This window comes from Leptonychotes weddellii, chromosome 1, assembly GCF_054177405.1.
Source record: "Leptonychotes weddellii isolate Sample4059 chromosome 1, ASM5417740v2, whole genome shotgun sequence".
Classification (NCBI taxonomy): domain Eukaryota; kingdom Metazoa; phylum Chordata; class Mammalia; order Carnivora; family Phocidae; genus Leptonychotes; species Leptonychotes weddellii.
The window spans coordinates 31,620,932-31,647,974 of record NC_138369.1 but is presented as its reverse complement, the minus strand read 5'-3'; the positions used below and the strand labels follow the sequence as shown (position 1 = coordinate 31,647,974).

Sequence of the window (27,043 nt, the reverse complement as noted above, 5' to 3'; positions counted from 1 at the left end):
CCTAACGTGTCACACAGTTGTGGAAAAGTTGGTCCAGGAGTTTGCCATGTGAAATAAGAGTGACCGTCAAGAATGGTTTAAAAGTCTTGATGTCATTAATAATGGACTTGTCCATATGAAGAGTTAATTTATTAACTAGAGACAGCTCTTGGACAGATCCCTGTGTCTTTGTGTGTGCAGGGACACACCTGCAAAATGAGCAGATACGTTACCGAAAACATAGATCATACTGCCTTCACCTCAATTATGTGAATAATTTAGCCTCTCCTCGTCTCCTGCAAAAAAAAAAAAAAAAAATTGCTTTTAACTTTATAAAGAAATTAAATACCTAGGAGATGAAAGAGAATAGGTAGTAAATATATAAAATATATGCAAATTAAAGCAGTATGATACCATTATCACTTGTCAAACTGGCAAATTAAGAAAATTAATTCCCAATGAAGGCAAAATAGACATTTTCATTCTAAAAGACTAAAAGAATTTGTCACCAGCAGATGCTCACTAAAGAATATATTAAAGAGGGTCCTTTAAGTAGAAGAAAGATTATTCCACATGAAAGAACAGAGATGCAGAAAAGACTGAAAAGCAGCAAAAATGGTAAATAGGTGGATATGTCAAAATGGGTATTAAATATACAAAACAACTACTCTAATGTTTTGTTTGCTTTTCTCATGTATAAAATTAAAGTGCACAATGTCATATTAATCTGTAGGGGATAAATAGCATTAAAGTGACTAGCATTAAAGTCCTCAAATTATCCATAAGCAAGTTAAAAATACTAATAGTTGACTTTTGTAAGTCAAGAATGTATGTAATAACCATACAAATAACAGAAGAATGTCAATAAAACTTTCAAACTCCTAGAGAAAAATATGAGAGGATTAAGAACTCTTTAACCCAAAATAATACTATAAAAAAATAAAAGAACAGGCTAGACAAATAACATTCTGTAATATATCAATAATTACATTAACTATAAGTGTACTAAATGCTGTATTTAAATGACAAAGACTATTTGACTAGGTTAAAAAACAAAATCTACTACAAGCTGTTTACAAGGGATAGGTTAAAAGCAAAATATTTTAAAGAGAAGAAAATTTTATGCCATATAAACTAACAAAAGGGAAGCTGTGGAATAACAAAAAACAAATTTAAGTCAAAAATGCTACTAGAGTTGAGGAGGAACAATTTTAATAATCAATATGTAACTCACCATGAAAATACAACTATTCTAAATTTATATATACCTAACAACTGAGCCTCAATGTGAAGCAAAAAATGACAGAATTATAAGAAGAAAAAGACAAATCCAAATCATAGTAGGAAATTTTAACATACCTTTCTCTGTTACGGACAAATAAAACCAATAAGGTTGTATATTTGAATAGCACAACTAGCAAACCCAATTCAAAGCAAGTACAAAGAATGCTGCTCAAAAGTAGAGACGATACTCTTCAAAGACAAACAGAAATGTAACCACAACTGAACATACAGTGGTCCATGAAGCAAGTCCTAGCAAACTGGAAAGCACTGAAAACATACAGAGTATGTTCTCTTACCACTAGCAATTAAATTGGAAATCAAAAATATAATTAGAAAATCCCATATATTCAGAATTCAAGACATACATTTAATGGCCCCTACTTCTAGCTATGATGGTATTGTTTATTGATAATAATCCTTTTTAAAAACACTTGCAAAAGCTGGACAAAAAAATAACAATGAGTGGATACAATTCTACCACTGTGGGTAAGAGAATCATAAGTGATTTGGTGGTTGGCTTTTTTGTAAGTTTATAATTATTTTCCCAGTTTTCTAAGTTCAGCAAGACTTACATTTTCACTTAGTGACCATAAAGAGTTGTTACAAATAAAGTGTCATTAAAACTTTTTCATTATTTATATTCTCAATCGATAGTTACAATAACACAATCATCCTCATGTGAAGGCTTTCAACAATGTTTGATGTTATTAAAAATATATAAAAATATCCTTTGACCCAGCAGTTTCACTTCTGGAAGTTTATCCCCCAAAACATATTCATATATCTGTCCAAAGATGGATATACAAGAATATATTGTGTGTGTAGGTGTATATTCTCAAGTATCTGTTGACGGAATGCTGGAAACATCTTAAATGTCCAGTAATAAGTGGCTGCTCAAGAAACTATGATCCAGGCATTCCCACTTTCTGAAAGTTTGCTTTATGTCACTTTGCTTTCATGGAAGACCTACGTTAGTACTTGTTTTTGCAAATCAAATGAAATCTGAAGAGGATTTTCACTTTTGCTTGAAAAGTGAAAACCGTGTTGTTTGTTTTGCAGGGAGCCCTTAGAGGCAGCACATCCTGCCCAGAGAGAGAGACCCCACCAGCCGAGCTCCTTCCCCGGGAAACACACTCAGCATCTCAGCATCCAGCTGCCAACGCTTTGAATTGCGTTGGCGAGCATCTGTGCTTTATCTCCACTTATTTTGCTCATCTGTTAGCAAGATGTGTCCTAAGGTATTAGAAAAGCCTAAGAAGTTATTTTCGGGGTCTGGGAATGCTCAAGATTTTTCCGTATAAATTAATGGTAATTGCTTCTTCACTTTACGCCACTCCCGCTTACAAAATATTTCAAAGGATGCTCTGCTGTCAGATAGTGGGGGAGACCTGTACATCGATAGAACTGGATGCCTTTGAGATACTAACAAAGAATGAGATAGGTCTAGGTATGCTGATAGACTGTATGTCTTGGGCTAAACATCTTGGGTAACAAGCAGCAGAGATCAATTCTGGAGGACTCGAGCAAAAATGAAATGAATTGGGACAACATGAGTCACAGAATGGCCAGAAGGCTGGAGAGAAGATGACGAATTAGTAGCTCCCGACCATTCAACATCAGCTTTCACTCCGTCATGTTGTCTGGATATTGTTGTCTCAATCCTGAGTCATTTGAGGGTTGAGATTTGCTCTGAAGAGAGAGCAAAGGGCTCCTGGGTGGCTCAGTTGGTTAAGCGACTGCCTTTGGCTTAGGTCATGATCCTGGAGTCCTGGGATCGAGCCCCACATTGGGCTCCCAGCCCAGCGGGGAGCCTGCTTCTCCCTCTGACCCTCTCCCCTCTCATGCTCTCTCTCTCTCTCAAATAAATAAAAATCTTAAAAAAAAAAGAGAGAGCGAGGCTGGGTCCTGGGTCTCATACCCAACCCTTGGCTACCAGGTAATTTATGTTCCCATAAGGAACATGCAAAGCAAGAAAGAGGTAATTTCCCAAAATAAAATCAGGGTGTTATCTGAAAGGGAAAAAAGAATGTTGCACAGAAAAAATAAAAAAAACTTCCTCCACAAACTGTTAACAGAATAAAACAAAACATGAAAGTGTATGTATAGTAAATCACTACTTGTGTGTTTAGAAATGAGAGAATACATATTATGTATATGCATTCGCACAAAAGCTATCTTAGAAAAAAAACCACTAGAAACAACTTAACATCTGTATCCCCCAAGAGGGGAAGGACTGTGTCTATTTCCAATGACTAACACACAGGAGGCTCAGAATAAATAGATGCAGAATGAATAAAAGAATATAATTCTAAGGAGGAGAGCAGGGAGAGACAGAGACTTGCTTTTCATAGATTATTATTATTATTTATTATTTTTTTTTTTGGTCAAGTGCCTGGAGTTCTTTTGCAACTATGAAAGGACATACAGAGAATTAGTAAATAGAACAACGTATACACATTTGGTTTGAAAATTCCTTACTCTAGGAAGTCTGGGAACTGTTGTTATCAATGACCTGCCTACCCTCCCCTGAACCGTCTCAGTGTGTACGTGCCCAGAGAGAGTCTAGCAGAAAAGCCTCATTGTCCAATGGAACGAACCAGTTTCAGCAGGGGAAGCTCCCCCCGCCCCCCCACCCCCACCCCCGGGATGCACACGCTGCAACTCAGCTACTCCAGCCTTGGGAAATGATGCCTTTGGAAAGATAAATAGTCAAGGGTGATTTGGTCATCACACTGGGGCTCCAGCTCTTTAGAAGTCTGCACTGATAGCAAAAACATTGCTGAGTGTCTAAATAATTTGAATGATATTAGTCGGGAGACCCTGGATAGAGGAAAACAACAATGGCTTGCTGACAGCAACTGACAATGGAACAGAATTTTGTGGGCTGAGATGATTGTAAACGCAAACAATGGTGATATTGTCCTTCTGGTGTTATTGTGTAACGCTGTAATTTATGGATGAAGTGGAATTTCAAACAAAATAAACAGACTTGAATTTGTTAACTAATACAGTAAGCAGAGAACATTCTGTTACGTGAGAAGAGAAATGGGAATGTTTTCTATGCCCCTGCTATTTGCTAAACAGAAATATGTTTATATTTGGCATAAAGTCTTGCTTTCCATTGTTTTCGCTAGCTTTTCGAGAATATCCTCTTTCATTTCATCGTGAAAACAGAGCTACAATGTGGGCAAGAGAGGAATATTGTCAATATATATCACTATACAATTACTGTTATAGTTTCAGGAGTTAAAAAATACAAGACCTTATATATCACCGGCCAGAGAAAACTCTTTTGTGCAAGTGTCAACTAATTGTTTCTTAACTTAGAAAATGCAATGCCTGTCTTATCACAGATGCGAGGTGCTGAGATGGCTGCTTTTCTATCACGGATAGTTTATGGTGTCATGTAGGACAGTTTGCTTTCCCTTACACTTATAAAGGAGGAACTGTTTCTCTCTACACTAAAAACATCAGGCTTATATCTCAGGACGCATTGTTAATACTAAGTTATCACTTACAATATCATTGTTAATGATAAGGTCTTATTTATGAAACTGTTTATTATATCCTAAAATTATTATTTGTGAAATTTAGGATACTGGACAGAGGGCAAATTATATCTCTTCTGTCTCAGTGCTAGGAAAGGTCTCTGGCATGTAGTAGGTAATCAGCAGGTATTTGTTGAATGAGTAAATATTTGATTCTTCTATGGGCAAGGTGTTGTTCTAAGTTGGGGATACATCTGTCAAAGACAAACCTAAGTCTGAGACAAAATTAACAAACACTATGTATTCATAAACTCGCAAAAGAACCCATCGGCTGTCACTTTTCTTTCAGCAGAGATTCAAGGGTGTTAGAAGGGATAGTGAGTTTTAGAGTGTCAAAAAGGGAAGGCTAAAACAACCTGTGATTGGTAAGGGTTCTGTGAAGGTGGGATTTTTGGAAGCCAGGATGACTTTCTACAGGTATGTTTGGTGGTCCTTGGTTGGCTGTAAAAAAGCAAGTGAGTAATTTGGGGACATTGTTGAAGTGAATGCTAGGGGCAGAGGGTTTTCTATGGCCAGTCACTTCCCGGAACATCGTGATATTCAAAGAGGCACATTTTTCATGGTCAAACTCTCATGATGGTCCTTAATGGGAAACTGCCTGTCACCTGTGTTCTCCCTACCCCCCACCTCTCTCTTTCAAAAAACCCCCAAAACCAAAAACCATAAAACCCCACAAAAACCAAACAAAACCAAACAAATTCTGTCTCTAAATTGGCAAGAAGCCTCCTAGAAAATCTAAAAGTAAAAATATAAAACAAGATTTTATATTCAAAATAAAAAATGCTACCATCACCCCAAAATCCTAAATGCAATAAAAATAGATGAGTGACATAAATTCAACTGTTCATGAGAATTCATCAGATGTAAGTCAACTTGCATTTTTATATTCAAGCCTTATTTAATCATACATGTGGTTTCAAGGCAAAGATAAAGTTCAATATTTTATTGGAATTTAGGTAAGATCAGTGAAAAATGTACCGAAGAATCAAGAGCATGCTTTCTATATGCGTCACTATGTTTACTGAGCAAAATAACGACCGTAAAAAAAAAAAAAAAAAAAAAAAGCCTTCCACACGTTATTTGAAGTTAATTGCAAGGATTCACAACCTTTCTGATGGCTCTGTCTTTATTTATAAATTTATGAAACTGCCGTCAGGGGGACAATATTAGTGACCATGGGAAATTTTGAGAAATTAAATAGACCCTTGGCTTCATGCCCAGAAAAAAAAAAAATGTCAGCCCTACACAGAAAACCAGGCAAAAGATAAAAAAGATTCCATTATATCTATAACACAATCTTCTTATGGCTTTAGTACAAGTTTCTTCTCTGCTAACAGAAGTCCCTGCAGAAGGTTTAAACAATCTCAACAATTTCATTATGTGAGCGTAGCTAAATCCAATAATGTAAAAGGGTTTAGAGAGCCTTCCCATATGCTCAATTCTATACCCTTTCCTTCTAGGGGAAGTCAAAGAACTTGGCTCTCTGGAAACTGATTCTACTCCGATTGCCCGGAGCACAAATCTTGCTTTGTTGACATCAACGCAAGCTCTCCTGAGGACACACAAAGAAGAGAAGAAGCCATTAGAATTTCTCGTGACCCTGCTCCGAGCCAAATCCAGCTTCGCTTAAATGAATGAAAATGCCTTGTTACATGGCCCAAGAAGCCACTTTGTCCATTTGAAAATTAATTAGACCGTAGCTGGATGAACAACCGTAAGACGCTTTCACAATGTTCTTAGATGGATGACCCTGGCTGAGGGCCCAATTTTAACAAGTTTACCCTAAAGCTAAAACATGGCCTTTTGGCTAAGCTAGTGCCTACAATTATAATGCTTTCCTGAGTGGTAGCCAACCACGAGGCACAACCCCAAAAGGAAAGGAACAAGGAAGAGAGTAGCTACAACTTTTATAAGCAATTGTAACAGAAGTTGTTCTTGAAGGAAGTTTTTTGTCTCAAAGAGCCAATTTAGTTACCCATTGCACAGCTGGGCTTGGAGGAAATGTTAAAATCTTATATATGTCATGATCCACTGTGGATTAAGACTCCTTAAGAGTAGAGATTCTGTTGTTCCCTGTAGTACTTAAAGTATAGTGGGACCACATAGATGAACTAGAAGCATAAAACACAGACCTGTGTGTAAGTCTGTTTCCCAAAACATCAGGTGGACAGTGCTCATGTCAGGCTGTAGTTAAGAGAGAAACTTTGGGTGTATAAGACTCTGAGCCACCCCACTCCCAAAGAGACTGATGGCTATTTTTAAAAGTAATCTGTATGTTGCTACAGTTAAGAAGGTTGTTAATAAATATTAGGTTTGACAATATAACTGATGCTAAGTATCTGTAATGTGCAGCTGAAGGCCGAGACAATGGGAGTTGAACCCATTGTGTGGAAAATAACACCATCACAAGAGAGGATCAAAAATAGATTTTGGAAATCTTGCCCAATCTGCAACTTCTTTATCGATAAGAACAAGTCTCAAAAGTTGATTCTGTCCCCCTGATAGCTGATAGGGACAAGGATAGACATCGTCTCCAATGGACCTGGTTCGTTGGCTGATACTGACCAATTACACCATTTCTCTGTCTCCACTGGGCTCTTTCAATCTCTTCTACTCATGCTCTCTCTTTCTGGGGCAGACAATGGAGGGTCTTGAGGCATGACTAAGATGACTAAGAAGAGACACCAGTCGGCTTGTGAGGAGAATAGTTCAGGGGTGGAGAGAAGGACAAAGAAAAGAGGTCATGTCAGTTTTAGTTTCTTAGTGTGTAGGAAGATTATAAAAGCCAAAGAAAAATAATGGAGCAGACTACCAGGTATCCTCAAGAATTCCTTCCTCTTGTTCACCTCCCACCAGGAATTTGTAAAGTTCAAATGCCAAGGCACCAGCACATAAATATACTTTTTCAGTTTTCCTAACATAGCTAATTGTTTTAGGACAGCTCTTCCTGCCCTCCTTAACGCCAGATCTTCTTTACGTCCTTGTATGGCCTTAATAGTTACCAACCATCATCCCTCCCAACGCTCCCTGCAAAAGAAAGTAATTAGGTCTGGGCTCTGGAACATCTAACATGGTCAGAAATCTTTTGGTGGGCTGGTAGTATGAGTGTCAGAGAACGGGTGGCTCTGGAAAAGAGGGACATTTCATAGCCCTCCTACTGCTTACATGGAGAGGACTTGTGTAGATTTACATAAATCTGATTCGACAGGTGATTCCTTGAATTGAGTTACGGAAATCACATTGTTTCCTCCTGTGGAGTTACTGGACTTCTCCAGATGAAACCAATCCCAAGTTAGATGATAGAACTGGCCAGTTTTATCTAGAACCCTCAGGAGGTCACCGCTGCTAGCAAGGAGAATAACTTGATTTCCTGAAGGCAAGCTGGCTATTGTAGATTTCCAACCCTGCTGTCTATCCTTTCAATGAAGCCTCCCTTAGCTAGGCTCACTTAAGTCAGATTCTGTTCCCGTGCTTTTGGCCAATAGTTTGAGTGTTTTCACCCACCACCCAAACTAAAATTTTCACAGAACATCCAACAAGTGTCCAAAACATTAGATGGCATCAGGTTCCTATCTGCTGTATTTTCCTCTTCCATCTAGAGGAGAACTGACAGAAGGGATCATTTTGACAAAGTAGATTGACCAACAAAGGACCGTGAGGAGGCAGCACAGAGACTCCCAGGCTGATCATATAATAAAGAGGAAAAGGGCACCTGGGTGGCTCAGTTGGTGTTAAGTGTCTGCCTTTGGCTCAGGTCATGATCCCAGGGTTCTGGGATCGAGTCCTAAGTCAGGCTCCCTGCTCAGCAGGCAGTCTGCGTCTCCCTCTCCCTCTGCCCCGCCCCCCTTTCCCCTTGTCTCTCCCCTCCCTTTCCCCCTCCCCCTGCTTGTGCTCTCTCCCCCGACTTCAAATAAATAAAATCTTTAAAAAAAATGGGTATTAAAGAGGGCACGTTCTGCATGGAACAATGAATCATGGAACACTACATCAAAAACTAATGATGTAATGTATGGTGATTAACATAACATAATAAAAACAAAAATTTAAAAAAATAAACAGAAAAGTTTCAGAAAGTCTTATCTGACAAATATACAAATGAGACTCATCACAGGCAAATTAAAGCATTGAATGTAAAAACACAAATCAATAATAGTAATAAATTTGTATTTTCCATGATGCTTTACAGTTTTCAAAGAACTTTCAAGTACGTTCTCACAGCTGAATCTCACGACACACCGCAAGGGAGGGGTTTGGTATTATCATGCTCAGATTGCAGATGCAGAAACTGATTCTCCAAGAAGTGAGGAAATTTAGCCAGAAGAACCAAGCAGAACTGTGCTATGGGCACACACTATAGAGGCAAAGAGACATAGGTTGGAATTTTGGTTCCCACTTTTTATCATCTGAATAGACTGGGGAAAGTTGTTTAATCACTCTATGCTTCAATCTATCTATCTGTAATAGGTATCTGGGCCAATGTACAACAGCCAAGCACTGTTCTAAAATACATTAAATAATTATTCTCCCAATAGCCCCATAAAATAGAACCCCCATTTTTCAGATAAGAAAACTGAGGCAGGTAAAGATTAATTAACTCGCTAAAGATAACACAGCTAGGAAGTGGCAGCAGTGGGAATCAGGCTCAGGCAGTGCATCTCATGCCCATGCACCACTGCTGTGCTCTTGTTGGCTAATGTGAAGAGTAAACTGCATCATGAGACTATGCTGTGTTTGGCATAGTGAGAGCTCAGTACAACGTAAGCCCTCATTCCTTTTAAAAAAGCTTCTCTTATTTATTGGCTGTCTTTCCTATGGCATGGGGCTCTGCCAGGGGACAGGTGTCAGTTTTGCCCACCATTACGGCCCTAACGCATAGAATAGTGCCTGACCTGAAACAGGGGCTCAGAAGTGATTCGCTAGTGAATGAATGAGTGAATGAGTGAATGAATAGGATTCGTTCGTATTCGGAAGTCTTTTGGAGAGTTGAGGGAGGTGGGGGTCAGAACAGAGCAAGAGCTATTCCCTCTGAACATATTCTTCAAAACTGGCGCGCTTCACAACTCTACAGAAATTACCATTCACATAAAAGTTAAGAGTATAAGAAAAAGGCGTCTTTGGAAGCAGAGTGAAATATACAATCGAAACTTCAGAGGTCAGCCCCTGAGTCAGGCAGAAAGGTGGCAGAGGGCTGTTTTGGGTATGTACACACTTGCTCGCCTACCAATGCCTCCCTCCCCCCTGCCTCCAGCCTTGCACGCCACCCCCCACCCCAGCCTCCCTTTCCTCGAGTTTAGAATCTGGCTGCTTCCCTGCACACACCTGGCCAGGTTGGGGGCTGAATGGAACCGAAACCTCCCGACTCCTATCTCGGTTTCCTATCATCCTTTGTGACCTTAAATGCCCCCAGAAGGATTCCATAAATGGACTAGGATCCAAATGAAACAACTAGATTGAACTTAGGCAGAGAAGTGAGAGTGTCCTTTAAATGCCAATAGGCAGTGCCTTTGGCATAACAAAGGAGTTAAAACATAATTAAGATCTGAAGGCTGATTACAGGAATGGGTATGATTATTTTTATTATTTTTCCTCTTTCTATCTTTGTGATAGCATGTGATCAACCTCTGCCATGCTCCGTTGCTTAGTAGCAGACAGTCAGAGTTTTAATTATATACTAAAATAAGCTAAAGAACAGAAAACTGCTTTATGTCTAATACGTATATATCAAGAAAGGCATGTGACAGCATCTAAATTGCTTTAGTGCCTGATAAAGAGTGCCTCCGGTACGGCTGTCATCAAAAGATCACGAATGGAGTAGGAAAGTATTATTAATAAAGCTGCTACTCTATTTATATGTCCTCCATTGTTTGTGATTCCTTGTTAGGAGCGAGAAATGAATTTTTATCTACCACTAATTTCATCAGTTTTTTTTTTCAAGTCAGAAGGAAAAAAAAAAAAACTTTTGTCAATTGCACTGCCAACCCTAGTCCTCCAAATAGAATTCTTTTCACTCCTCCAGATCTGCAATTCCCAAAATATTGTATCTCGCAATAAAAAAAATTAAAGAATTAGCTCATTCATTCTTTCCCACGTTCCACGAAGTTGTGTTCCAGCAGCAAACCCCAGAGGCATTTTCTGCCCTCACAGAGATTAGATATTAAGGGGAGGGAAAGATAATCAATCAGTAAAACAATGAAAAGATAATCACAGACTAAAACAAGGGTTAAAAAGAAGTAGAGTATATTACTTCAAATTAGGTTTAGCTGCAAGGGACAGGAGATTCAAAATCATTTTGCTCAGACCAAGGCTGTGATTCAGCCACAGCAATTTTTTGACATTGGCATCCATTCCAACTGATTCGTGCCTCTTCTCTTTGGTTGGTTCAGGTTAATATGCTGGACACGTTGCTCTATGTGTTGAATAATGATTGTGGTCTCAAAAGTTTATTTCTCCTTTCACATTAAGGAAGTCTCTTCAAAATGCGTAAGGCAGTTGGGGCTCCTGGGTGGCTCAGTCAGTGAAGCGTCAGACTCTTGATTGTGGCTCAGGTCATGATCTTGGGGTTGTGAGATTGAGCTCCGCGTCTGGCTCTGCACTGGGCGTGGAGCCCGGTTGAGAGTCTCTCTTTCCCTACCCCTCTGCTGCTTCTGTCTCCCTATCTGTCTCTTTCTCTCCCCATCTTTTTTTTTTTTTTAAAGATTTTATTTATTTATTTGATAGAGAGAGAGCGAGAGAGAGAGAACACAAGCAGGGGGAGTGGGAGAGGGAGAAGCAGGCCTCCCACTGAGCAAGGAGCCCGATACGGGGCTCGATCCCAGGACCCTGGGATCATGACCCGAGCCGAAGGCAGACGCTTAATGACTGAACCACCCAGGCGCCCCTCTCTCTCCCCATCTTAAAAAAAAAAAAAAAAAAAGGGAGAGAGAGAGAGAATGGGTAAGGCAGCTTCATGAATTCATCAAGGACATAGATTTGTTGTTCACCATTCTAAACACATGGCTTCTATTTCATGGTCCAGGATGATGGTGGCTTGGATTTCAGCCGTTGCAACTATATGAAGGACAAAGGCAAGAAGAGGACTATACCTCTCCCCCCAACCCTTAAAGATGTTTCAGTGTTTCTCCCAATAGCCAGATGTATTCTGGGGCTTTAAGAGAAGCTGGAACATGTAGCTTTCATTCTAGGTGGTTCCCTGCCTGCCTGGACATTGTGCACTAATTTATTACCAGGGAAAAAGAGCAGATAGAGAGACAGGTACCAGATACTGCCACGCAGGGTGATGTGAGAGCCAGTCAGCGATACAGAGGGGGCTGTGTTAAATAGGGTAGTCGAAAGCCTTCTTAGAAAGGAGATAACAAGCTGAAACCTGAAGGATGTAAGTGTGCTCACCATATGACTGTAGGGAGAGGACACCAGGCAGAAATAATGCCTTATTTCAAAATAGATGGACTTATGCTCACAGAGTAATCCTGACCTTGTTTTATAAATAATATTATGCAACTAGTAAGTTTTCCTGGGCTGAATGATAGTCTCTATTCTTCTGTAATTCTTAGTTCTCCAAATTTGAAAGCATGTTACATTACAGGAATTTTTGAGTTATTGCAACAGCCAACTACTGCCACCCAGTAATTTTGAACCAGGTAGGAAAATAGTTGAGAATGCATTTAGTAACAGGCTATTTGATGTATTATTTAGGGGTGTGTCTCTTGGGGGAGGGGAGTTAGCCAAGCCAGATAAAGTGTGCATCTAGTATGTCTTAGAAACCACCGTGCGTGGTGTAAATAATGCTAGGTTCAGACAAAACTACCTACAAATTAGGGTATTAAATCACATCTCACATTACAATAACATGATTTGGTTTGGTGTTCACTGGAATAGAACTGATCGTATGGAACTAATGTGATGTTTTGTGTGAATGTCACATTAGTTATGCATTTGTTACATGAAATCGTGGGTGCCAGAATGTAATTCATTGGAATAAACAGAAGAGCCTAGTGGCATTAAAGCCTAAAGCTATAAAGGGGAATCTGCCTTCATTAAGCCTTCTCATACTATAATTAAGGTGACATTACATCCAGCGAATTTTCTTAATAAATATCTCACACTGACATCAAACAAAAGAAGAAATCAGTAATACTATTTATTTCTGCAGATTTCATGTGAACAAAGATCATTATAAAGTAAGTGGTTTTTGTCTAAATATATCATGCAATGACAACACATCCCAGTACTGAATAAAGAGATGGTGTGTGGGGATGCATGTGTGTGTATGTGTGTTTCAAGCCTTTCTCTTGACTCTGTTGACCAAAACACAGAAGAGGGGAATTATGGGGATCCTTATTATGCGTTTGGAGGAAGAAGCTCTAAGGATGTGTGTGTTTTTTTAACTGATCAGATTCCCCACATCTATATGTGTCTAGCTAAAAACCTAAGACCTAGCTATGAGACCAAAAAATCACATCTGTTCTAGAGCTGTTATAATGTGAGCCTTCTTACCTCTGTTAACTCCACTTAAAACAATGTTTGACATGTAGTGGTTGCTCAGAAAGGTTTAAATGAATGAATGGTAACTTTCATTCACAATTTCCATTTACTCAACAGCGAAGTCTCTATCAATGTATTTGATAGAAACACAATATATAATAAAACTGCAAAAGAAATAAGAATTGATTATAAAAAATGTCATATAGAATTTTATTGCATATATCCACCTCTCCCCAGAAACCTCAATATGAAACACTGAATATATCTAGTGAACATGGATCGTGGTATACATCTTTAGGTGTGCAAAAAAAGGGAACTTGTTTCATTTTTCTAAAACTAGATTTAATTTCTCCTTTGAAACTACCACTTCCTATTAAGGAGGTGGAAGATTAATCTTTGTCATTTGTGGGTTCCCTTCCTTTTCCGATGGGTTTTTTTTTTTTAAGATTTTATTTATTTGCGAGAGAGAGAATGAGAGACAGAGAGCATGAGAGGGAGGAGGGTCAGAGGGAGAAGCAGACCCCCCGCTGAGCAAGGAGCCCGATGTGGGACTCGATCCCGGGACTCCAGGATCATGACCTGAGCCGAAGGCAGTCGCCTAACCAACTGAGCCACCCAGGCGCCCCCGATGGGGTTTTGTCTAAGTTTCCTGAGAATATAGAAAAGAGGCTCTAGGTGAAGCAAAGCACCATGTCCTCCATGGTATTCTCTCTGGTCCTTGGCGATGGCCTCGTGTGGGTGAGTGATGAGTCTTTTCTCATCCTCCTCTGCAAGGTCCTTCCCTGACTGGTTGTTTCCTTCTTCAGTTCCAGGTCTTTCTAGTGGGTGATGCTGTCTAAGGTCCCATCCCACCCCAATACTGCAATCATCATGTTTTCCTCCAGAACACTGCTTCTTCTCCAGGAGCTCACCTGAGAAGACTTTCATGTCCTCTCTGCTCTTGGATCCCATAAAACTACTTGTGATTTTTGCCGTCTCCATAGCCCTTCACCAAAGTAACAATGCACAGGACCTGTCTTACTGCTACTACCCATACCTCTACTCTCATTACTCTCCCTCTGACCCCCTAACCGGAGAATCTTTATATCCAAATATTTGTCCTATGCAGTGATACTCTTTTCTATTTTCCTATGAAGAGCCTCCTCGGCTCTCCCCCTTCTGAAGAAACATTCCTTTTCTGAGTCCCTAAGCATGGAACCGTTGAGCTTCAGCAAGTTGTGGGTAGACTAAGGAGGAAGTTATAGTATTGAGGGAAAGTTTGGCTAGCATTACAAAAAAATTATTCCACTCAGTGAGTGTTCTGGAGGCAGATGAGCTGGAGCAAAGAAAGGAGGAGGGAGGCAGGGTTGGGTAGTGAGCAGGAACAGGAAACGCTGTCTGAGCTATGGAGGGACCAAGTGAAGGTTGCCAGAGGGATGTTCTAGAGCCCAAATCCTACAGGTTGGGATTAGTCAAGGGGACACAGCAACCAGAGAAGACTAGGGACCACTCACCAGAACTTGAGTAACAAGTTCCAAACAGAGCCAAACTTATAGGAGGAAAGTTTTAAAAAAGAAAACAAGACCTCAGATCCTTGGCACCTGCATCCAGAGTGGCATCCATGCCCCCTTCCCTGGAATCAGAGAAAACCTGGGATTGCTAGATCAGCCGAGTAGCAGAAGTAACACTTTCTGACTTCTGAGGCCAGGTCACAAAGAGCCATGCTGTTTCTGTCTGGGTTTGTTTTTTTTTTTTTTTTTCCTGAACATTTGCTCTGGGGTTGCTCCTTCTCAGAAACGAGCCACCATGCTGGGAGAAACCCAAGCCACGTGGAAAGGCCATGTGTGGGCACTTTGGTTAATGGTCCCAGCTGAGCCAAGCTTTTTGAGTCACACAGCCCAGGCGCCAGACTTGTGAGCGAAGGAGACTCCGAGTGATCCTAGCCCTCGGCCATTGAATCACCACCGGTCCCTGGACTCTTCCCAGCTGAGACCCCAGACATCACAGAGCAGAGAAAACATAGGCCATCCCAGCTACGTCCTGTCCAGATTCCTGACCTACAGAATCTGTAGCCCAGCCCAACAAAATGGTTTTTGTTTGCTGCCACAATTTTGGGCTGTTTTTTTGTTTGTTTGTTTTGTTTTGTTTAATGCAGCAATAGATAAATGGAACAGTCTGGAACCAGAAAGAAGAAGACCAGAAAAGTAGTGAGCTGGCTGGAACTGCCCATTGCTAGAATGGAAGGCCCATCCAAGAAAAAAACAAAAAACAAAAAAACATCAGCCTCCATGGCACAGTACAAGCTAACATTTGCTGAATATCAGTCCATGGCAGGCATAGATGCTTTGATATGTACTGACTCAGTGAGCCCCACACTGTGTGATGTAAGGAATATCATTTACTGACATTTTACACACAAGGAAAAAGAGGCAAACAGAGGTTAGGTATCTTGCCCCAAGTGACAAGGCTCCAAGTGGAGGACATTGTATTCAAACCAGTCTGTATTCAAACCATGATCTTAACCATGCTAGAGAGCCTGGTATATGGGACGGAACTTGTGTGGGTCCTGCACAAAAATCTGCAAACCCAGAGAAGGTTCTATTAGCACTTTTGATTTACAAGAAAAACAACTACTGTCCTTTTTCCTCAAGAAACTGTGTTGAAAAGATAAGAAAATCCAAGTTTGACATCTCAAACCATTTCAATCACTGAGACCAAAAGCAGGTTGGGCTTTACAGTCACTAGGATATGCTGGCTAATAAGAATTGCTTTTTTATGGAGAAAAGACAACTCTGGCTTTAAAGAAAACGTGTGGTATAAACACAACTGGAGAGAAAATAACAACAACCGTCCAGTGTGGAAAGACATGTATTTTACATTTTCTCTCAGCCTTCACCTCAGCCCTCTGCAATGGGCACTTTTAGCCCCATCATCTAGACGAGGAAACTGAGACTCAGAAAGCTGAAAGTACTTGTCCGAGAACAAATCACATACCCCATAGCCTTGTAAAAGGATGAGAAATAATGCATTTCTAGCCCTCTTTTCTTGCAGTGAATCACAGCCCACAGACAACGTGTTTGTAAGAGTTTCAACACCTCTTCTATGATTGTCAATTTTGTGCAGTGTGCGTGCATGTGTGTGTGTGTTTGTGTGTAACACTCTATGCTCAGCAGTTCCTCATCTCAAACTGGATGTGACTGAAGTTCAGCTGACAACCAAAGAAACAGTCAAGGCTGTTATCCAGCCTTTTATAACAACCCCTATAAACAGATAAAATCTGCCTGCAGGTTTCGCTAACCAAGGTAAGATTACATTTGCCAAGTTTGTTTTGCTTCTTGCTATTACAAAAGAGGAACTCCATCTCATGAGCTTCATCTTGGAAATACACAAAATCCTTACATAGCTTTTAAATTCTATTCAATGATTCTCATCTAAGCTACAAAGGGGAATTTAATCTGTTTTTTGCTTAAGCAGGAAAAAAAAAAAAGAGAAAAAAACTCATTGATTTAGATGATTTGAGTAGGAAGGCCAGGAGGAGAGGGTGAAAATCCTGAAGTAATGTCATTGAAGAAAAGAATGAAGAAGGAAAAACAGGAGGACATGGAAGAGAAAGAGAGAACATGTCTTCCTTTGAATTGTAGAGCATACAGTATATAGTATCTGAGAGTATAACTAAACTGTATGATCTCAAAATATAGACTTGAAATAAGTTTCTGTCCTGTCCACACAGCAGTCCAGAGGCTGGTGGAGCAGCTCTGCCATAGTCATCAGGGCATCTACTCCTTCCAAGGAACGGAGGGCTACTCACATCTGATTATCTGGAATGGAATGACCTGGTCCCACTGAGTCGCAAGGGAGGCTGGAAAGAAAGGAAGCCAGCAGTGTGGCTAGGAGCTGAGCTAAAGTTCAGAACATTATACTACTAAAAGGAAGAAGAGACAACAGATATTGAGGGACAATGATCAGTTTATGCCATAGTCCAGGGGTCGGGAAACTGTGGCCCAAATCTGGCCCACTACCTGTTCCCAAATACCCTGTAAGCTAAGATGGCTTTTACAGATGACTATTTACAATGAATTTGATACTAAAGAACACTAACTTTGAATCCCAATTAAGCAAAATGTCACTCCCTCCCAAAAAGGGATTTCATTCTTCCCATGAGTAAAACTGTGTTGCAAAAATTATACTTGATTATCATTATTTATACCTTGAAACTCATTCATGTAAAATCCATGGAAATTTGTTTTTTCCCTTCTCATTCACGTACCAATATCATATCCTTGATTTTTCCTGTTGGCCCACAAAGCCTGTGGGATTCACTACCTGGTTCCTTAGAGAAGAATTCGCTGACCACTGTCATCGCCTGAGCTGAACTAATTTAGTGAAACTCTTGCAAAGTGTGGAGAGAAGAACGGCCTGTGAGAGGTGTAGGAACCCAGAAGCCCGTGATCCCAGTCTGGCCTGGGTTTCTAATCACAGTAAAATGTCTTTAACCAAGTCACAAATTGGCAACTTCTGTTAGCTAAAGACCGGTGGGAAATAGGAAAGTAGGAGAAAACAGTCTCTGCACAGCCACAGTGAAAGCCGGAAAGATGATGCACTGCACGTAAGAATGCCCTGATCTTCATCCGTGGCGCATCTCCCCCAAACAAGACACAATTCTGTTAACTGTCAATGACTTGACTGGGTTAGCAGTTCTCCCAAACCCACGGTAGGGCTGCAGCAACACACTGGAAGGGGTTGGGGAGGAAAGAGGACAGGGTAAGAGCACTGTCTCTAGGGCCCTTAATATGGGGACCACAACCCCCATTCTAGCTCTGAAGCCCCCAAGGACACCGCCGTCTTACAGCTCAGTGAAATAAGGACCTTACAGATGACCCTGTGCCATCAAGCTCAGGTAAAATTATCTTCATGATATTCTGTCTCAAAAGGCAGGGAATAATACACTTGAGAAAGTCTATCATCAAAATAGAGAAGAGAAAATTTGGACCATTTAAAGATACAAGTTACATTATTTAATTCATATGGAACTTGTACTCTCCCAAGAACTCATGGGAATAGGATGTGATGATGTCCTTGTAAACATATTTCTAGTCTTAGCAAACACATTCTTTCAAGCTAGTACTTTTTTCCAATCTTATTTATGTTTCATGTTATTTAAAAAAAAAAAAAGACTGCATACTTATTGATAATAAATTGCCAGTACTTTTCCACCGATCGCAAATATGATTATTTTATATACAAGTGACAGGAAACCAGCTCATTGGTTTAAAGAAAGGAGGAGGAGGTGGAGGAGAAGGTGGGGAAAGATAGATCAGGAGGGGGAGGAAGAGAAGTAGAACAAACAGGCTCTGAAGGAAATAAACAAGATGGCGTATTAAAAAATACAAATAGAACTTCTTTCTGAAAGGTGGTCAGTGCCCTCTTCTCTGAAGAGGTAAAATTTAACCTGAGCCCTAAATGATAAAGAGTCCAGTGGTGGAAGAGCAAGAGGTAGGCACCCACAGACGGAAAGGACAAGTGAACAAGGGCCATAGGAGGACCACCTTCCCAGCTTTCAGGGCTGTCCCTTTCCCCTCCAGACGGACAGAGGCCACCTGGCTCAATAGGTGGAAACATGATGAGGCACGACCTATCAGTCTGTTCCATGCCCCTGGCAACAGGTATGGGTCCTGGAATAAGCACACTGGCCAATCTGGGCCAAGGAGACTCTGGGAGGAGAGAAACACCTCTTCCAGGCTGGCTGATAAACTGCAGGGGTGTGTTTGGGGGCATCAGTCATTCTGCCGCCTCACCAGGACAGCCTGCATGAGAATGAGGCCAACAGAGAGGAGACCCGAGGTGAGTAGGAGACAGCAAACCATTCATGACCTTGTCATTTGAGGATTGGAGGTCACCACACCGAGTTTCATCCATGGAGTTTTTTTATGTGACCAGCAAATCTCCCTTTCCAGTTTGAGCCAGATGGGAGTTTGGTTTCTGTCATGAGCAAGTGAACACACCCTGACAGCCCAGGGGGCTTTGGAAATGATGGAAGTAAGAGTTCTTGTGTACTGAAAGGAACTTGTGCTTCGGGAGTCCTCTCGACATCTTATTGAAGAACTTGGGTCTTAGGATCTCCATGTGGGGGCGGGGGTGAGAGCTGGAGAATTGTGGAAAACTAGCCACAAGTGATGAGGAGGGAGATACAATTCTAGGCATTGAATACCTTCTTTCCCTCCCTTCCCACCATCCTGCCATTAAGGTAGAGGAAAGAAAAATCCCAAATTGATACATGTGGGAGGAGCAAGAGACTGGCAAAGGGAGAGCTTGCCCAAACCTCTTGAGATCTACAGGAATGAGTACTTGGGGTTTTGTCTGCCCAGAATCTCCTCCCCATTTTAGGCTCAGCATCACTCCTTGCAGTCTGGGTGAATTAACCCCACCTTCCTTTCCCTTGGTCCACACGGTTTCGGTGTGGCTGAGGGAACCTAGTGGAGTGGACCATGTGACCCAGACCTGGCCAATTGGTGTGTTCCATCTTCCTGCCATGGTGCTCTTACTCAGGGGGCCTGACCAGAACGGATACAGGGACTTGACCATAGACACTGGGAAGGAAGCGTCGGCTTTCAGCTGGACTGTGGGGTCCACATGGAGAAGACTCACCTGCAAAGAGGAGCACAGAATCAAGAAAATGAGAGACAGGTAGACTAAATGCCTTTGCGCCCTTAACAATTCAGACGCACGTGAAGTTACATTTACCATTTCAACTTTGTGGTCATATAAACCAACGCATTCCTCCGTCCCACCGGAGCCAAGGTCCTCTGGTCACCATTTATTTCCAGACAAACTGTGGGGGCTGAAAAAAACATCGTAAAAAAGGTGTCGAATGAAAGAAATCTCTGATCTCATTTGTAAGGAATAGAAAGATGTGCTAATGTGTTTTCCCTCAGACTTTGTAATACGGCTATTTCAATTCTCAAACAATCTTAATACTATAATATACCAGATCCATGACAATTAACGTGGCTTTTGTGGGTTGGCCTACAACCAATTAACTGAACTTTTGAGATATAACCTGTTAGGATTTGCCTGCATTAAAAAAAAGAAATCATTGAGGGGCACCTGGTTGGCTCAGTCAGTGGAGCCTGCGGCTCTTGATCTTAGGGTTGTGAGTTCGAGCCCCACGTTGGGTGTGGAGATTACTTAAAAATAAAATCTTAGGGGCGCCTGGGTGGCTCAGTTGGTTGGGCATCTGCCTTTGGCTTGGGTCATGATCCCAGGGTCCTGGGATCGAGTTCCTCATCGGGCTCCCTGCTCAGCAGGGAGTCTGCTTCTCTCTCTCCCTCTGCCTGCCGCTCTGCCTACTTGTGCTCTGTGTCAAATAAATAAATAAAATCTTTTAAAAAAATAAAATCTTAAAAACAAAGAAATCACTGAGAAGACTATGTAAATTCTGAATACCATACAATTCTTCCTAACTCCCTTCCACCAAAAATCATTGAGCAGGACCCAAAGTGATAAACCCCTTGTACAGCAGGCGAGATCTCCCCCATTCTTCCCACATATTGGGTATTTGTATTTCAAGGGGTGGGAGACATGAAATATAAAGGACTACTTTTTACCAGTCATAGAAAAGGCATATTGACCGTGAGCCTAAGAGTATTTCTATTTCCATTAAAAATAACATAAATTACTTTTTAAATTCAGGAATAATATTATTTAAATAGCAATAGTTTCCTTAACCAGAATTTTATATTTGCAGAATCCAAACCTAAGCAAATCTGCTTATTCAGGAAGAATTCTTTAGTGACAATGGTTTCTACCCATTGAATAATAAATAAATGTAAGCATACTTACCTTAAGAATGAAAGAAATTATTTTGTCAGCTCTATATAATTTCTGTAAAATCTCTGGAATTTCCCAAACTATGTTCTTTGGAACCATGAACAAGTATTTTACACACACATACACACAAAACCCTGTGGTCAAATAAGATTGTGAAACATTAAATACATTTCTCAATCCTGAAGACTCTCAGTGCATACTGGCATATTTGAGAATGTGAGAAGTCTCAGAGTACAGATACCTGTTCAAATATGTTTAAGTTCCTCAAAATGAAATACGGTGTTTTGCTTCCTAACCCAACCTCCAAACCCCAATTCCCCAAAGCAACTTTTGGAACAGCTTGTGGAATTAGTTCCATAAAGCAAAGTTTGGGAAACACTAGTTGAGTGGTTTCTATCTACACAGATTTTGCTGTCTGAATAATATGGAAGACATTTTGAGTGACAATTGCACCCATTTGGATTTAACTTCAACTGACTCCATAATTAGAAATTTAAAATGCAAATTTTTCAAAAGCAAACTGCCTTTACCATTTAGAAATGTTGCTGAGACTTACTTGGATTTGCGTACAGTTATATTACTTTCCAGTATATCTGGTATAAGTAATAGGCTCCAAAGACCTATAAATATTGAACACAAATAAGATTAGCCATGTCTAAATTTTATCTATAAACAAGGGCTTGACAATTTTAATATGGCAAATGTGCTCTGCTTTTTTTTCTTTCTTTTTTTTTTTGGTACATGCCTCTTGGGAAAACTGGGAATGGAATGGAAGCTTTTTCATTTACATTCCGCACAAGATGTATATTATGGATTTATGTTAGTATGGGTGAGGACATGAAGCTATTGAGCCTCAGATGTGGCAGCGAAGAATTAAGAGATCATCACCATCTTTCACTAAATATAATGAAAATCTAACTTTACAACACTCCTCTTAAATGAGCTTGCCTCATGCTACTTGGCTATGCATTAAATCTTGGCATACACAAAAAATAAAAACAGGGTAGTTCTAAAGGTTCATTTATGTTGGCTGGATTATGAAGATTAACTCCTCAGATGGTGTTCCAAGGAAGTCATCAAATGTAAGTATAATTGAAAATAAAAACCTGAAAACCATTTAAATATTGATAGGAAAGTGAACAGACAGGATATAGTCAAGACATCACTCTTGAGATATATAACATCAGTGTATACCATAAAGGATCAAAAAGTTTAATTCCCTAGGGAATATAATGGAGATTTCAACTTCAGTAAAGCACATTTCCTGGGAATAATATAGCATAATTATTCTCATGGCAGAGGCACCCATGCAGATTATACACATTTAATACAATTTAAATCTTAGGTCATTTGTGCTGATGATGTTTTTAAAAGGTGATAAATTGGGTTTATTATTCTCTAAAATATTCTAACCCTGGGTCCTAGATACAGTGCGGTCCTCTTCTCGAAAGTACCCTGTGGCTTCTGTCACCTTGCCAGTTCACACGAATATTAGCTCTGTGCAAAAATGCAGCATTTCTCAAACAGTGCATGCCACGTTTGATACACACAATGATTTCAGGTAGTCCAGGGGGTGGGCTCCATTTTATTAATGGAGGGGATTATGATCATAAAATCACAGCTACCATTTACTGAGCATTTACTATGTGCTGCCAAGCAAAAATTCTAGTCTGTTCACTTGAACGGACTTCACAAGACCACCACGTGGTAGCCGCTGTTACGATCACCAAAGAACAGAAAGGAAAATGAGGCACTGAGAGGCTAAGTAACTTGCTCAAAATCACATAGCTGGAAATGGGCAGAGACAAGATTGAAATTCAGGAGATCTAGCTGCCAGTCCAGGTTTTGCCACTTCGTGGATAGATTTATCTGTTAAGTGAGTTCACTTAATACAAAACTTAATAAATCTAAGTCTGTGAATATGAAATAAGATCACACGAGCTGTAGGCAAATGTGTGATGTTCACGTAACAGTGCTCTAACACATAGGATGTGCTTTTTTGTTTGTTTTTGTTTTCTTTTGGCAGGGGGAAGCTAGAGATTAAGGATATTTAGAGGGGCGCCTGGCTGGCTCTGTCAGTACAGCTTGCAACTCTTGATCTCCAGGTTGTAAGTTCAAGCCTTACGCTGGGTGTGAAGATCGCTTAAAAAAAAAAGAAAGGAAGGAAGAAAGGAGGGAGGGAGGGAGGGAGGAAGGGAGGGAGGGAAGGATTGTGAGGTGAATGTGAAGAAGCAAATGCCAGGTCAGGGTTACGGTTCAGCTGCAGACCTCCTGAGATGAAGAACTCCAACCTTCAGCTTACCTGCTTTCAAGGTTGCCCAGAAAACTTCTTGTTGAGATAGGAAATCTTCCTACTTTTACACGTCTTTAAGGCATCACATAATCACATTTCTATGGGAAATATAAATAATTCAAATAACTCTGAAAAAGAAAGGGCTTGATTATTGTATATTACAATTTAAGAAAAAAAAATCAAATTTAACAAAAAGCTGACAATCAGATCTGAAGCATTACAGGAAGTTTCTTGCTCATTTTCTCCAGAGGTTAAACCAGAATATTTTTTAAAGAGGGCAGAAGTTTAAGGTCTAGCTAGGGAATAAAGACATGTTTTGTCTGACACTTCCCAAGTCAAATCCAACATTTATCAAATGATTCTTAAGTGCTGTATTTAAAAAAAATACAGCCAGGAGCTGGCAACCTGGGTATATTAAGCTTTCATTATTGTAAATTTGTATTTTAAAAACCCAATGTCTTTTTCGTAAATATGCAAGGGCTTCCCTGACAATTTCTCTTCTTGTAAAGCCACCTCTCACTAAAACATGTTAAATAAAACTCCTATATCTAAAATGAATTCTTGGCATCTGGGAGTTTAAAATCTCCCCCAAATTCAGAAGCGGGTTAAAAAGCTGTATAATTATAGTTCATCTGAGTGCAAGTCATAATCAAAAATGTTGAAAACCAAAAAGTAATATCTTAGAATGGCATTTAAAACAAAAAAAATGTACTTACTGGCATTTTAAAATTTTTCCTGCAATCTGTTATTCGTTAAATCAGAAGAAAAGGTGTGCTACCATTCTGGATAAGGCAAACAATATTCAAAATTGTCATTAACTAAAAACAACTGGCCACCACTATGTGGAAAACCAAATGCTTTAATGAGGCTATCAAGAACAACAGTTCAATTATTTCATTGGATACATTAATATCGATCCATAATATACAGTGCTATGGACCATACAGAAATTATTGCTGCATCCAACAGCAGGTGACTATATTATTAACATTACAGTACCAAGCGTCCGCAAGAGACAGTCATTTGTCATTTTTTTTTTCAAGAAATAGGGTTTTTTTAATATACTGTTATCAACACCAACTTTTCCCCAGTGCATTTTTAAAAAATATTAATAAGTGCATTCCTTTGTGCTTTATTTTATATCTCTTAACTTCCTATGTATTTTATTTGTTCTTATTGCTTTATTATTTAAAAACAACCAGAAAGCACTATGTCATCCTATGTATGACCAGGTTGGTTGTAGGATTTTTGGCAAAGTCAAAAGGTTTGGTATTTCCATTGCCTTACCCGGAGGCAGGTGGACAAGTTTGGCATTTTGGTCACTCCATATGGAGGCCCAACCCCAAGTCACAAGTCTGTTCTCAGGGATGGGGGGAGTGGTGTGGATCATTCTCTCGTTGTCATAAATGATGACCCCAAACCACCGCTTCTTGGCTTAACTAGTCCCTAAAACAAATCCACACTCGATTTGGCAAAAAAGAAAGAAATAAAACCACCCCCGAGGCTGCAGCATTCTCCTGGGCTTCCTCACCCGTCACTCCCAGAAATTGTCTCTTAAGAAGAAGGGGATGGGGAAGCAGGCGACAGTGAGCTCAGGAGTTGCGAAAGTCAGGACAGTGGTACGAGATGCCATGCTTCCTCTCAACAGAGCTTTCTATAAGGTCACTTAGCCCTGGCCATATTCCCCGGGCCAGGAGCTAGTCAACCTTGCTCCATTTTTAAGAACCCTCACCATCAGCTAAAGAAAACAAGCATCATACCGTCGAGATCTTTGACTTCTGCACCCAGCTCCCCTCCCCCCATATAAATATGAAGAGAAAAATAGACAATGCTATGATTGTATCAATGAACACTATGGTACAGTTAGCTGTTCATGCAGATTTGCATCACTATTCTAGGAAAAGAGCTATACAATTAAGGGGATTGAAAGAATGGGAATTAATTTTCCCTACCCCCTTCGGTAATAAAGCTATAAAACTGATAGCATCATCAATGTTTCCAAGGATTCTCATTGCCCAACGTGCATGGGAACTATGCAGTTGATTATTTTCACGGAAGCTATCCATTCATACATCTGACAATCACACCTTCTCTTTGAACCCTCCAATACCCATCCACCAATTCGTATTTGACATTTAAACTCATTTTCTTTTTTTTAAAAAAACCCCTCCTGAATAAGGTTTCCTGATGAAAGAAGTTGGCACTCTGTCACTAAAATATATTTAATATGAAAAATATCTGAAGGAAAATGGGAAGCTCTTATATTGTCTACATAGGCACCATGCTCCATGTTCCTCTTGACTATAGATACCATCTTGAAACTGTCTCCTATATTACGGTTCAGTCAGTGCTAGTCCAAAAAAGACTACTGCTATATTTAAGGCACTTCATTCTGAATGGATATGCTTTATGCCACTTGCTATTCAATTGTAGGCTGCTACTGAGAAATTCCATTCAACAGCCTGGCTCTTAACACCATATGTCAGCTGTATAAAACACGTAGGCCAGATAGATTACATGTAACGCTACTGTTGCTGCAAGGGACTACACAAGTAGATAATGCACTGAAACTAACTTACAACTTTGCTGCTTGTTAAAACACTGTTATCAAGTAACAGCAATTTGCCAATACAGCATTTCTCTCTTTCCAAAAATTCAGCAAGTTTGCTGAAATAAACCCCAATTTAAATGACCATAATGGGCGTATTAACGCTATGGTTATCAGTCTCCAAGAATATCGCTACTTTTATATCACTAAAAATAAATATGTAAGTTTATTTTCTCTAGAAAGCCAGTTTTAACCTATTAATACTACACCTTAAATGTGTGGAAAAAACAGTTCCGAGTGAGACTGTAATATACAAAATATTCGCAAAGCTCTCTTTAAACACAAGACCTTGCATAAAAGTGTTCTTCCACGTGTGTACAAAGAATGCGGAAAACCACCAGTGAGTTGTAAAAATATTGAAAACTTGCCATTTTAAGATGCATATTCTTACAAATTAATACAAACATACTGAAAAGAACGATGATAATAAAGAAACTGTACAAATCAAATGAACAGTAAAACATAATTTAAAAATAAAGATAGGAAAGCCAATTAGAAATGTGCCCAGTTTGGTTTTCTTTATCAAAAGTGAAATTGAAGAGAGAAAAAAGAAAAAAAAAGGACAACTTGCAGTGCTCCTCAATATTTTACTTTGAGAGGACACTCATTTCCTTTTCAAAATAAAATATATCTTATGGAAAATTGAATCACACTCATTGATGAGGAAAACTGTAACAGAGCAAAGAGTGAAGGACAGCAAGATTAGAGCCCATGTTTCAGAGCCTAGGTCTCTAACCCTTCAATTTCACTTGCACCTAAGTAAGGGATCAGTTACATTTTCTAACCAGACAATCCTCATGAAATTGGGTGTACTTTTTTTTTTTTTACAGAATAGCGTATTGCCTTAAATAGTTTGCAGTAGAAAAACTAAATGCTGTTAGAACAGTACTGGATCTTTAATGCAGTACCAATGAATCAATACATTTACAAAATGAAAAAAGGTTAGTGTGGATTTCTTCCTTTCTTTCCTCAATCTCTTTCTCTCTGCCTTTTTTTTTTTTTTAATTTTTGGTTGCTCTACATTCTTTCGATTAAATTTTTTTT

The 27,043-nt window shown here is 39.8% G+C and overlaps 1 protein-coding gene and 1 long non-coding RNA gene across 13 annotated transcripts in view; both read right to left on the bottom strand.

The window, feature by feature from the left end:
* On the bottom strand, positions 1–23,247 carry LOC145721637 (uncharacterized). Its single transcript, XR_014145457.1, has 2 exons — positions 20,013–23,247; positions 1–275 (listed from the first exon to the last, which is right to left on the bottom strand). It is a non-coding gene; the product is annotated as an uncharacterized LOC145721637 (long non-coding RNA).
* A 987-nt stretch (positions 23,248–24,234) lies between these two features.
* MITF (melanocyte inducing transcription factor) overlaps positions 24,235–27,043 on the bottom strand; it is a 217,329-nt gene continuing 214,520 nt past the window's right edge. For all 12 annotated transcript variants that reach the window (XM_081820631.1, XM_081820586.1, XM_081820591.1 and 9 more), the window contains one exon: positions 24,235–27,016. The gene's annotated coding sequence lies outside the window, so the exon portion shown is untranslated. The remainder of the gene's footprint in view (positions 27,017–27,043) is intronic.